At 44.4% G+C, this 14313-nt stretch overlaps 1 long non-coding RNA gene across 1 annotated transcript in view; it reads left to right on the plus strand.

The window, feature by feature from the left end:
• Positions 1 to 288: 288 nt before the first annotated feature.
• Positions 289 to 14313, plus strand: part of LOC148502719 (uncharacterized) — a 162532-nt gene continuing 148507 nt past the window's right edge. The window contains exon 1 of the long non-coding RNA XR_015869980.1: positions 289 to 385. This is a non-coding gene — a long non-coding RNA (uncharacterized LOC148502719). The remainder of the gene's footprint in view (positions 386 to 14313) is intronic.

Raw genomic sequence — 14313 nt, forward strand, 5'->3', positions numbered from 1 at the left:
GCAGGGTGCCACCTGCCCCCCGGGCCAGTGCAATCCAGTGTTCTAGGGCCGCCAGGTTGTGGCAGGCAGAGGATGCTTCTTCTGCTCCCCAGCCACTGCCCAACTAGAGAGAGATCCGACTGAAGTGCAGGGACTAAAAGAAAATGGCTGCCCCCATGAGACTACAAAAAGATGGCCGCCTTCGACCAATGGGGAGCCAAGTTTCTCTACCCAGAAACCCAAAAGGCTGGAGAATGGGAAAAGGGGGCGTGGCTTAACGAGTGGGAAGAGGAGCTGAAAAACTAAATTTTATGGCACCCATGGAAGTGAGAGTCAGAGGGGCTGAGGGCAGAGATGAGTTTCACAGAGTGGAGAGCCTGCTTCCTGTCTTCTCCACTCATACCAGGTAAGTGGAATATAAATATATATATATATATATTTTTTTTTATATGTATGTATACACATACAGAGAGAGCTAGAGATAAAACTGTTACCACACAACTGTTTAATTTTTTTATGTTTAATATTTGTGACCAAAAATTGGTTATAAAGTTGTAACGTTACTTCCGTATCTTTGCGGCCTCTGGTTACGCTACTTACGTATCTTCACTGAATAGTGAAGATATGCAAGTAGCATAAACTACAGGAAATACTATTCGGACCCTTGCGAGCTCGCTGCGCTCGCGGTAGCTTGCTTCGCTCGCCACATGGATTTATTCCCCATCCATGCCACTTGGATGGTAGGGAATGACGTTGGACACTGGCTTATAAGCTTGTGTCAAATGTCAGTCCCTACCATCCAACGTCATTCCCTACTATACAAGTGTGCATGGAGGGGGAATAAATCCATGTTGCGAGCGAAGCGAACCACTGTGCCCGCAGGGTCCGAATAGTATTTCCTGAAGTTTACGCTACTTCCGTATCTTCAATCCAGCAGGGGGCCGCAAAGATACGGAAGTACCATTGTAACTTGCATTAGTTCCATGGTATCACTATTTTTTAACTGGTAACTGCTGTGCATACAGCATAATAATAACAGATAAAAAACTTTAGTGGTCTATGTACTAAGACTTGGAGAGAGATAAAGTGGATGGAGAAAACATACCAACCAATCAGCTCCTAACTGTCACTTTACAGGCTGTGTTTGAAAAATGACAGTTAGGAGCTGATTAGTTGGTACTTTATCTCCATCCACTTTATCTGATGTTACCGATATTTATGCGTGCATGCGATCACGCACGCAAGTAGGAACGCATCAGTGGGCGTCTTTATGCTCGGGTGATCTTTGTCAACATTAGCATATTTTCACAGCTGCGAGCGTGGGGAAGCACGGCTGCGTATGCATTAGCGTCCACCTCTGAATCAGGTCCCATGTCTCCAGCAGCCCAATCCACACCAGCACACGTACGTACAGCTTTCCCCTATGACTGCGAGACACCAGAGCACATGAATTTACCTGAAGGATATGGAGCAGGCTGAATGCTTTGGGCCAGAATCCGGCAGAACAGGCATTATTAGATGCTACACACACAAGCTGCTGGTCATTTTGAGAGGCGAGGGCAGACCGGCGGCTAGACACAGGAGGACAGTAGTGGCCATAGCTGAATAACACCTCACCATGAAGAGGCCCCTATATCTACTGTGACCATAGCACAGTCTAAGCCTTTTTCTTTTTTAAAAAATCGTCCCACCACAATAAACAGCCTTAAATTGACCTGTTTTTACGTAAACCACACCCCCAACATTATTGTCACACCCATTGTTAAAATTGCATTTGCTGGGCCACTTGCTTGTGTTTGCCCCCCAGGCTGAAAGTTGCCAGCCAGCCCCTGACAGACAGTATCTGTGGCCAAAAGAAAACCCTGTACCACCAAGTTGATTGTGTGAACAAAACATGGAACATATTGGAATTCAAACAGCTGTAATGCTCTCACAATATTGATGGCATTGTCAGAAGTCACAAATCCTAAGGAGAGTCTAAGTGTGGTAAGCCATTTTGCTATGTCATATCTTTGCTTTTCTAAGAGGTTGTCAGCTATATGCCTCTTAATGAAGTTGGTGATACACAGAGTAGCCTGCCCCTGAATGAGATGGCATTGTTTGTTAGATACTGCTGCTGCTAAAGATGAATGACCCACCCAGTGGGCTGTCACGGTCATGTTATCTTTAGTTTGCCCTCTACCGCTTGTTCACATATGTGTGGTTAGGTGAACAGTCGGTATATTGGCATTTTGTTGGCCAACAGTTAAGTTTTTTTAACATCCCGGTACAGCCGAAGGAATGGCTTTCAGGTAAAATGGAACAAAGATGGAATTTGGTAACAGGGACACAGGACCTCAATTAACTGTAAGAAACCCACTGTATTAATGACAGATACTGGATGCAGATCTAATACTATCATAGCCATGATGGCATCAGTGATCCACTGTGCGACTGGGTGAGAGCTGTCATACTTGCTTCCACTTTCAAAGAATTGTTTCACTATCAGTTGTTATTTTAAAATATTAGTCTTCTTGGTCCCCTTCCGGGATGAAGATCCATCCTCAGCAGCAGCAGCCTAGCGCTCAAGGATTCTTCTGAGGACACCTGGATATGGGAGGAGTCATCTAGCCTTAACAAATTTGATGCAGGACTACCTCAGATCATTACTGTAGATATTGAGCATGAAGGTGTTGGTGGTAGAGATTGCAGGTTCTTGGATCTAGTTGACAGAAGGGAACTAGCTGATGCTGGACTGCTTGTTGTTACTTTTTTAGCAGCAGTTTCTGATATGGTAAAAAATGTTCATGAGTTTGCTGCAAATTACGTAACAGGGAGAAAGTTCCTAGATGGTTAATGACCATACTTCTACTTACTGTGGTTTTACAAACGCTACAGAGACAATTGGTAGGATTTGGGTAAAAATAATTCCACATGTAAGAAGTGCATTTGTTGGTCCTAGGCCCAGGCATGACAATGACCTTTCTCTTATCATGGCCAAGAGCTGCTTCCACAGGTGTCTGACTTACACAAAATACATTCTCATCCTAAACATCCTCATTAGTGCCAGCATCAACTACACAAATATCCCCCTTATCCTCTTGCACTTCCTATGGCATCCTCAATTTCTATGTCATCAGCTATACTTCTGCTGCTCATCCCCATAGTTGTAGAGGGACTGGAAATGGTGGAAGGTGGCTTCTCTGCGAGTACAACAGTATCATAAAGGTCAGGCTCACACATTGCCCTTGTGGACTTACTTAGACTCTCCTCAGGGATTTCTGACATTTTTGTTTCTGAATGCACAGTTTGTTCTACAGCCTTAGTGGTTTTCATTTTTTTTATACCTCTTCTACACTCTGAGTGATCAGGTCTTGCATCATCATGAAAGACAGAGGAAGATGCCTCACTGACACTTGCAGAACCACCACTCATAAATAAAGGCCAAGGCCTCAGTCTTTCCTTGCCACTGCGTGTGGTGAATTTCATGTTGGCAATATTATTTTTTTCTGCACCACACTTTCCCTTTATTAGATGTGATTTTTTTCTTTAGCACTGTATATTTTTTTTAATTTTAGATGCCCTAAGGGCCTGATTCAGCATGGATCGCAATTGCAAACACTTATGCAGATTGGTCGATTCTTGTGTACTGCACATGCATATGCACCGCACTCCATGTGCACTGCGATCACACTGCGATTATGTGTGCAGACAAGAAGCCATCACAGAGTGAGTGACAGGCCATGAGCGTTTGGGGATAGTGACAGGGTAGTGGTTGCAGAAACGCAAGCGTGCCTGTCCATTTGAATGCCATTGAATGGGCATGCATAAATTAGCCACTGCAATTGTCTACGCAGCTTGAGTACTTACTGTGCAATGAGACTTGCAATTTCTGAGACAGCAATACATGTTGGTAAGTGCTCAATCACTTCAGTAATATCACTCAGGTGCTTGTAAGGGAGGGGTTATTCTATACAAGAAACAGCAAAAGGTATTCCACCAGCACTCAGAATGAAATCAGCAATACATTTTGAAAAACTACATGGTGGTAGATAATTCAGATCTCAGTTGCATGTATTGCAAAAATATGGCTAAGCCTCCAGGCCACGTCATGGCTTCTCTGATACTGGTGGTTGCTAATACTTGGTCAAAGTCTGGGGTGCAGAACCGCAAAAAGCCGACGACGGCCAGCCACCCCAGGGAAGCACACCAGTGAAAGACTAAAGTGTTAATAAGAATAAAGCATACATAGGTTGCCAACTCTGACTGACAACCTAAGCAGGCGGCCCTTGGACTGCCAGCTGAAACTGAGGACCAGTACACATTATACTGGCAGGACCCCCTGCTCTTTGCTTGGCATACACCAAGTGAAATACAGATAGGCCCAGCTAATTTGTTGCTCATAGCGTGCCATTCAGTCCTCCATGTCACGCCATGGAACGTTACACGATGGCTGTACTGTGGCATACCGTGGTATTCTTCAATGAAAGATAAGCCACGGCATGTAATACACCGCTTAATACACCTTACGGCCTGTAATACACCTCTGGGTGGTGAGTGCTCCACTGATGAAATTTGTACTACTGAATACCATACTATTAAAGTGGATGGATGTCACTGACGAGCGGGCCAATAACATTCACGCAGTGTATTTGCATATTGCATGTTCGCACAACCAATCTTTTTAATAATATCACATAAGCTCTTAGAACTGGACACAATCAGTACACATAAATAACTGTACAGTATTGTAATTCCCATGTTCTTATGACAGTATAACCGATAAACATTAATGAGAAGCACGCACAGCTTTCAATGCGACGGGATGAATTATTCTCTAATGGTGGGGTACTGTGTTTACATGTACTAGTATAATATTTTGAAAGGAGGACACATTTTTTTATTATTATAAACAGCAGCGGGTGGGTGGAGAGCACATGGATGAACCTGCTATTGATAATGTACACAATGCCTGCTGTATGGTTTATAATAAGCGCCAGTCTAAACAAAGAGATGATTGAATACATGTAAAAAATAAAAAAAAAATACAGATCAGCTGCACTACCAAGGGCTCCCGTGATACCCTTATATGTTCAAAATACAAGAAAGGAAAAAAGAGGGTTGTGCTGTCCTGTCTTAACTATAGATAAAGTGAGCCAAGAGTTTTAAACAACATCCCATGTGGTCATGCATCCGGCCACCGAAGTTGAGAGGAAGAAGCCACGAAATCTCCATCAGCCGACGGAGATCCTGGATTCTTTCCTCCCCCCTAGCGGTGGCGACACACCTCCGTTTTGGGGAACAAAGGGCGTTGCCACCCCCTCTCCACCCACAAACTGTCTGCTGCAAGTCTCAGGGCCTAATTCAGACCCGGTCGCAAGCAATTGGCACTTGCAACCGGGTCGATGGTGGCCCAGAGCGCATGCGCACGACGGAGCCGGCTCCGTTGTGCGCATGCGCAAGTCCCGGATAGCGACGGGAACTCCGTCACTCCGGGTCTCGCACCAAAGGGGGCGTGCTGTCGATGTTGAGTGACAGCACGCCCCTTTTGGTGGGTGGGCCATGGGGGTGGCTGCCAAGACGGAGGCGTTCCCATGAGAACGCCTACCGTTTGGGAGCGGCCCCAGAGAGCTGAAAGCTCTCTGGGGCTTGCGGCTACGAGACCCTACTACAAGGGTCTCCTCGCAAGCCCGATCGTCAAGACCATCGCGTCCATCATCCTGGCCGCTCGCATTAGCTGTGGGTGGCAACCCAAAGCAATGCGAGCGGCCTGGAGTCCGCTCCGTAAAAAAAGAAAAAAGATGCCCTGATTCAGAGCGTGTGCTCTGTCAGAGCGTCCGGCTCAGATTCAGGGCCTCAGTGCAGGATCCCAGACCCCGGCGCAGAACAGGTCATGCGCCTGCGCAGATTCCCGATCATCTGGTATCTACGTTCAGCGGCGCACTAGAGTTTACTGCTGAATAAGGTCCTGTGTTACAAGATATGTGTTCAGAGAAACTTTGCGTCTAATTATTTACTCACCTGGTATTCACACATTAGAGAGAATTAAGCTTAATTTTAACTCTAACTTTATATGGTGTGTGTTTTTTTAAGTGGATTTATTTTTATTTTTAGTTGTTAAAATTTTTTTATAAATGTGATGTTGTTAAAAACTCTTGGCTCATTTTATCTATAGTTAAGACATCACCCCGCTGCCCATGCAACCGACCCCCATCCAAAAAAGGTATTTAATAAAATGCACTCACATATGTAAGTATGTATACATAATTGTTGTTAGGTGGCACTCACGACGACTGTAAGAAATAAAGATATACTGTAAGTCCTGCTTATTGTAATCAACGTTTCAGAATACTATAATGTGTTCTTTCATCAGGTTATAAAAGATACAAAAAACATATCTTACCTTATATGAGCTACTTCACTTGTGAGTAGATGCCACGAGCCCGTCGCAGACGTGGCTTACAATGATGTCAAATATGTATGTATGTATGTACAGTAGGTGTATAAACAATTATGTCAAATATGTATGTACAGTATGTGTATATAAATATTATATATATAATATGCATACATACACACACACACTGATATAAGGATAAGAAGGGCTCCCTATATACTTGAGGGCCTGATTAATTAAGGATCGCTATTGTGATTGCAGATCCATAAATGCACGCAGGTTGGCTGTGAAAATATGCTAATGATTGCTATTGCAATGCCGTCGCACTGCCAACATAGAGATGCCCACTGCCTCCCACTACCTCTATCTCACATCTGTAATACCTTGCAGTCCTGCATATACATCGGTAACATCGGGTAACATCGGACTCTCACGGAGAATTACAGCAGCCCTGACCTTACTTAGAATTGCTAACCTCTCTGTACACAGTAAGTACTCAAGCTGCATATGCCATCACAATGGCTAATTTATGCACGCCCATGTAATGGCATTCAAATGGACAGGCACGCCTGCATTTCTCCAACACTCTCCTGTCACCACCCCCAAATGCTTACTACCTGTCACTCACTCTGTGATGGCTTACCGTGCTCTGGGCCTGATTCAGACCCACTCGCGAGAGCTGAGCGCTCGCAAGTGGGTCGATGTTGCCCAAGTGCGCATGCGCACGATGGAGGCGGCTCCGTCGTGCGCATGCGCGAGACCCGAATAACGATGGCCAAGCCGTTGTTATGGGTCTCGCACCAAAGGGGGCTGGTGATTGACAGAATGCCCCCTTTGGTGGGCGTACCGGGGGCGTGGCTGCCCAGACGGAGGCGTTCCCATGGGAACGCCTACCTCTGGGGCCAGCCCCACTGACATCACTAGTGATGTCAGTGGGAGTGCTTTTGGCTCTGATAGAGCCAAAAGCACTCCAGGGCTTGCGGCAGACGAGACCCTACCTTAGGGTCTCGTCGCAAGCCCGATGGATCATTTTGGCTGCTCACTGTAGCTGTGGGTGGTCACCGACAGCTATGCGAGCGGGCAGGAGGCCGCTCCAAAATGTAAGAGGGACGGCCCTGATTCAGAGCGAGCGCTCTGTCAGAGTGTCTGGCTCTGAATCAGGGCCTCATTGTAATAGCAGTGCGATGACAGTGTAGCCTGTGATGCATACGCATGCGTAGTACGCAACAAACTGCCATCTGCGTGCGCTGTTGCAGTTGCGATCCTTAATCAGGCCCTTAGTGTACAATTTTTTAGAATAACATGACCCCTTATACAGTACATAAAGTACTGTATATAGGGAAGCCTAATATCTAGAAATAGTACTTTTAATATAAAAAAACAATAGCTTTACAGTATGTAGTTAGCAGCACTAAGGTACAGCTGCATGCATTCTTAATTGAAATCTCACCTCTTTCCAGGGCAGTACTTCTAGCCTCCATTACCTCCATTAAGATCATCATCAGCAGCAGCTCCTTGTTGTCTGTCAGGAGCGGTGCTCAGTCTCTGCATACAGAAGTGAACTGTGGGAGGGAAGGGGAAGGTGCAATGCATGGGGGCTGCTGTCTGCACCCACCACAAGCCACAGCACAGTCAGACCGGGACTGTCATATTCTGACAGTGACCCAAAACATGCATGGCAGCACACACCCTCATTCATGGCCCGCTAAGCCCCACCTCCATGTGTGGCCCATTAAGCCCCTCCCAGAAAGAGACATGGTCACAATACAGTAGGGTCCACCGGGGAATTACCTAAGCCTGCACTAGAGCCACAGGGCTTATACAGTATATGCACGTGAACAAAACAAAGCGTACAAAACAGTACAAACAATACAATTATTTATTTTTTTGATGGTGCAGCTGTATTCCTGTGTGGGCTGCAGCCACAGAGCTTATATATGCACATGAGCAAAGTGCACATAACTTTACAAACAATACAATTATTTAAGTGTAAAATCAAAACATTAAATGTCTCAATAAAAAGAATAAATAAAAAAAACATATTAATATGTTTTTAATATTTTACACTTGTCTCTTAAATTTTATGCTTGCTTCTTATTCTTATCTAAGGCTCGGTTATTTGGTTTTCATACAGTATTTATTGTTACTGAGCTACTTTTTAAAGTTTTATTCACTTCATGAGCGTGGAATACTCATATCATATTCTGAAATACAATTATTTATTTTTTGATGTCGCAGCTTTATTCCTGCGTGGAATGGAGCCACAGGGCTTAAATATGAATGCACGCGAACAAAACAAAGCGCACAAAACAGTACAAACAATACAATTATTTATTTTTTGATGACACAGCTGTATTCCTTTGTGGACTGGAGCCACAGGGCATATACATATGCACATGAGTAAAACAAGGCGCACAAAACAGTACAAACAATAGTTATTTTTTTTTGTTTGTTTTTTTATGTCGCAGGTGCAGCTCTATTTAAACAGCAAGGATTATATATGCATGTGAATGTATCACTGAAGGACACAGCACAGCCTATACAGCAGAGTACAGCTCTGCATACAGCAGCGCGTACCCCTATACACATTGACTAAGAAGCACAGCCACTTGTTAGTGTGGACACAGCCTATACAGCAGAGTACAGCACAGCATACAGCAGCGTGCACCCCCTATACACATTGACTAAGCAACACAGCCACTTGTGACTTGTTGTGAGTCTGGACACAGCCTATACAGCAGAGTACAGCACAACAGCATGCACAACCTTATATACACATTGACTAAGCAGCACAGCTTATACAGCAGAGTTAAGTGCATCATACATCAGCATGCTTGACAAGGAAATGGCGCCAAGTCCGGTCCATGGTGAATAATATAGACTCCAAAACTCACTGGAATCTGACACCATGAGGATGACATTTTGCCTCGAAGTGGAATCCGAGTCAGGCCACCACATGGATTTTCTCGGATTCCAATTGTTCGGGCAGGTTCAGATTCCAAGGAATCTGAACCGCTCATCTCTAGTTATAAACGTTGATAAAATATGGATAGGCAGGAGGAGACATGTCAAGTTTCACTCATTAATTCAAGTCACACTGGCAGCTTTTCAATTCCGTCCTTGCTAATATGTAAATGCAGCAGGAAGTGTATGACATCCCCCGCTGCATTTGTGATCCTAGGACTGCAACCAAACTTACTCAAGCTGGCGGCTTGCGAGGCCAAGAAACTGCATCCATAGACGCAACCCCTGGCCTTGCTTCTCCCGGAAAACAAGGTGGCTATGCCCCGAAACCGGGAACACCTATCATCCCCACCCCGCACTTTCCGTTTCCAGTGTGCCACTTATATGCCTGCCAATCAGGCAGCGACATAGAATAGGCTGCATGCGATCTCGCAGGTCCCGTTCTGCATGTTTGCAGAATGGGTTCTGCACACGCGCAGATTCCCGATAATCGTGAATCTTTGTTCAGCATTGCACATAAGCTGAATCAGCCCCTTAGTCCCAAAAGTTATTATTTTGTGAAATAAAACATTGAGGTTTAAGACAGGAACTTAATATTTTAGGCAATTTATTTATTTCAAATAGAAATGTGCACAGCTCCATCAAGTGGATGTCAGCATGGGATGACTATCATGCTGTGTTGTCTATGCCCACTGTGTGCCTTGAGGCTTGATGTTGGTGTTACAATCTGCACTGCATGTGAAAATGCTGTAATGCAAATAGAGGGGCCTATTCATTAAACATAAAAATTCTCTGGAGATAATTAGCTTTAGAACTCTCATGGAGTTCTAGCTAATTATAGGTGGAATTCATCATTCCACCTCTCCATAAGTATCTATTCCGAAAAGCTGTCATTTTTGCGATGACAGCTTTTCGGGAAATAGATACTTTTCCCTGCCTACACTACCTTATCACATCTGGAAACAGTGCTGCGCATGCGCTGTTACATCTGAATTGCATTGCCTACAGATGCGCTAAGTTTCGTACCCCCCCCCCCCCGACTTACCTGTCCGCGCAATGGCCTCCGGCTCCGTCTTGCTGGTCTGTCATGTGGTTTCCCAGCAAACTTTTTTTTTTGTCTAAACTTTCTTGTGCTCTGCTGGGGAGCACACATGTCCGACCAGCCTCCGGAGCCTGAGGACGGAGCAGAGCGCCGGAGGGACTCGTCGGGGGACCTGCACACACGGATTCAGGTAAGTTTCACCTGCTATTCGCCACCTCACAGTGGCGAATAATAACTGCATCAAATTCCGAAAATTTATAATTTTCGGAATTTGATGAATACCACAATTTCCACATCCCCATACTAATGTATGGGGAGTGTGGAAATTAATGCAGGGGAACTTAGCAAGGAGATATCTGTGATATCTCCTGTGCTAAGTGGCTACATGAATACCATAATAACGTTATTTAAGGAAAATGTCCTTAAAAACGTTATTTTAGTGTTGATGAATAGGCCCCATAGTTTGCAGGTTTCGTGAAGTTCCGGTGATACAAGTTTTGCATGCTATATTTTACAACCGTACAAGGATATTCAGTGGAACAGTTTGAAAATTTCACTCATCTCTAATCTCTATCTACAGGTGTATAGGAAAATGTTTAATGTGCAGGCCAATATGAATGATTTATGGAGAATATTTATTACAGCCGTGTTTTCAAAAATATCTTATATTTGATAATTAGACAGTAGCACAGTAAATATTACAGTACATAAAGTTACGTAAACAATATCTTTGTATTGCAAGGAATGAATGGATGCAGACACCTGGCTGCTGCGAGAATATGCTAATGAATGCATACGCACGGCAATTGCAGTAGATTAAGGAGATGCCCAGCACTACATAATACCACCCAATTTTCTTTACTTGCGTCCTCTATACCTGGCAAGACAGCGGAAACATCGGTAACATCAAGAACTATCGGACGCATAAGCACAATAGCGGTTGACCTGACCAATCCGCAGACAGCGAGACTTCTTGTGTGTAACTAGACCTCAGGCTGCGTCTGCCGCTTTAAGGGCTTAATTACACATGCCCCTGAAATGCCATCCAAACGCACAGAGGGCCTGATTCAGACCCGGTCACAAGCGCTGTGCACTCGCAACCGGGTCGATGGTGGGCCAGTGCGCATGTGCACGACGGAGCCTGTGCATCAACATGGCCGCTCGCAATAGCTGTGGGTTGTCACCCACAGCAGTGCGAGCGGCCAGGAGGCCGCACAAAAGAAAAAAAGCCCTGATTCAGAGCAAGTGCTCTTTCAGAGCGTCCGGCTCTGAATCAGGCCTGAGTTTGCCCGACCACTCCCCCATCACCACCCACAAATGGCACTTCCTGTCAATCACTTGTCCCTGGGGCTGCGGACTCCCTGCATATGCATTCTCCATCGCACTGGCAGGTTCGCGCACGCGCACTGCGATGCATACTCATGCGCAGATCAAAACCATTGACCAATTGCGTGCGTCTGCATCTGTGCGTTCCTTGCTGAATCAGGCCCACAGTTCATATATTTATAGCATGTGTAATGATCATTGTTTTACATTAAGTCCCATTTAGGTTTCTTGAACTGTTTTATCTTGAACTACAGTGTTTGTGACATTGCAAATGTATGGTTTATAAAAATTGTTAGTACAGTATAACCTCACTATTGGATATTGATTTGATTTAACAAGTAACCAGTACTAAATAATTATTAACAGCTTGCCATAAAGTGTAATGAATTTTAGAAGCCTAGCACAATTGGACATTTGAATATATCTTCTGTTGCAATAACATCATTATGCTTGACTGGGGTGTGGTACAAAATTTCAACATTCAGAATGTCAATACAGACGTTATGTAGACATATGACATTGAAGTGGTCATTATTGTTGAAAGAGGAGTGCACTACTGCACAGACTCCATCTTACTGTCCTCTCCAGAGAGAATTCATTCCCTGTAACAAGATGGCCACTGTAGTTTGTAGTTCACATGTGCGGTGCCATCTTACCACTGTGTAGAGTGACAAGGTGGGAGATGGATGTCTCCTACTTACCTCCTAATAAGAGAACTGCTATTACGCTGTTCCATAACCTTACCCGAACCTAACCCTTAAACTACATATCTAATGTTGGCATTGTGACTGTCAACATTCACAATGCAGTAACAATGCAAATAGTGTATAATTCTGAATCAGGCCCAGAGATAACTGTATTGGTCTCATTCAAGAAGTACTACTCTAACCCATCCCTCACTCTCTACAGGAGAAATAGGATTACCCTCCTTAAGGTCAGTAAGGTTATTAACCCAACTTGAGCCAATGAACAGCTTAGAGATAATATATTTATTAAAGCCTCAAAGGACAATAACTGGGTCAGTTAGGGTCCATTGCACTAGACTGGGGGACATTATAGTCTGCCCTGCCCCTTACACTAAGTCATTCGGCAAACCCACAACCCCCAAGTCCTTCCAGCTCCTGCACCATGGGACCTGAATTAGACCTTACAATAATAGGCTGAGGGTTAATATATTTTCTTACAAAATGTTTTATTTTTTCCCTATACAGCTTCAGCTGCTGGACAGTGGCAAGATTACAGACTAGCAGAGGGCTCAGGCTCAGCTTCGCTGGGCTTGGTGACAGCCTTTATTTTTCAGCACTTCTCACTAACCACAGCTTACCACTAGCAAGCTTACTCTCTCACATTTCTGCTCTGCTCCACAACAGGTCACACAGTGCCACCTACTTTGTACTTCAGGATTATTATTATCCTTTAGTTATATGGCACCACAAAGGTTCTGCAGCATCTTACACAATACAGTACATAAATGAGCACACACAAAAAAAACCAGTTAATAGAAAAATAAAACATGCAGGACAAGGACATGGTTTATAAACATAGCTGCATAACACAAGCAGCAGGGCATCAGCAACCATTGTTAGGTGCCAATTGGGGAGTTAGGAGTAAATGATAATATAAGTAGGGGTAGGAGTAGCACGTGAGAGACAAGGGCCCTGCTTGTGAGAGCTTACATTCTAAAGGGGAGGGGCAGACAGACAGTGGCAACACAGATGGGTAGATAGCGAGGAAGGAGTATGGAGCAGTGGGTTAGGATATGTGCTGCGGAATGTGTGTGTTTAAGATGACCTGATGTTATGTCAAAATTAAGTCCTTCATTCATCTATCTCTGTGACAAAAAAACAGATTTTGTTTGTGTTATTTACTTGAGAGATGTACAAAATAAAGTTGTAGCACTTTAATTTTTGTCTGCTACATATTAGCATCTAAAACACATCCAGCTAAAAATGCAGCTATTATGGGACTGCCCCACCATCCTAATAGGGAACACTTTAGTCCCAGCTGCTGGGTGCTATGCCATGTTCCTGTAAGTGGATGCTTCTCACATGCTAGACCCACCCCCAAATGGGAGCAGCCATGCCCAACATGCTGTGGTCCCACCGGATGTTGCTGTACCCTGGCCCAGAATTTGTCTTGGCAACCCTGGAGATGACAGGCAGAACCATGAGGGTATGGGGCTTTAATAGTAGGGTAACAAGGCCATGGAGGAAGGGGGGTGGTTGAGAGTAGAGGAACAGGAAAGGTGGGTGAGAGAAGCAGAGGGTTGGATGGGAGATTGATGAGAGAAAAAAAAGGGGAACAGCAAGTGGTGGAGACAAGAGGGGGAGGATAGGGATAGGTAAAGTAGAGGATTATGTGGACACTGAATAAAAAGTAAGTATTTGAGAAAGGGTGTTCATGCTGTGTACGAGGTAATAAGCGAGATAAAAACTGGAGTGGAAGCTGTGTGATGTAATAGACAGTGTGGATAAAAGTTGTTAAATGTTCAAAAATACTAGTAAAAGAACAGTGCTGGTAAAGTATGAATGCAGCTCCAAAAGTGAAATATAAAGAAAAGTTTATGAGTAGTGGGTACAGGAATTAGTTATTAAAATAAAGAATGTTTAACATGGATAGATTTGAT

The sequence above is a fragment of the Taudactylus pleione genome, unplaced genomic scaffold (assembly GCF_031769625.1).
Source record: "Taudactylus pleione unplaced genomic scaffold, aTauple2 ptg000485l, whole genome shotgun sequence".
NCBI lineage: Eukaryota > Metazoa > Chordata > Amphibia > Anura > Myobatrachidae > Taudactylus > Taudactylus pleione.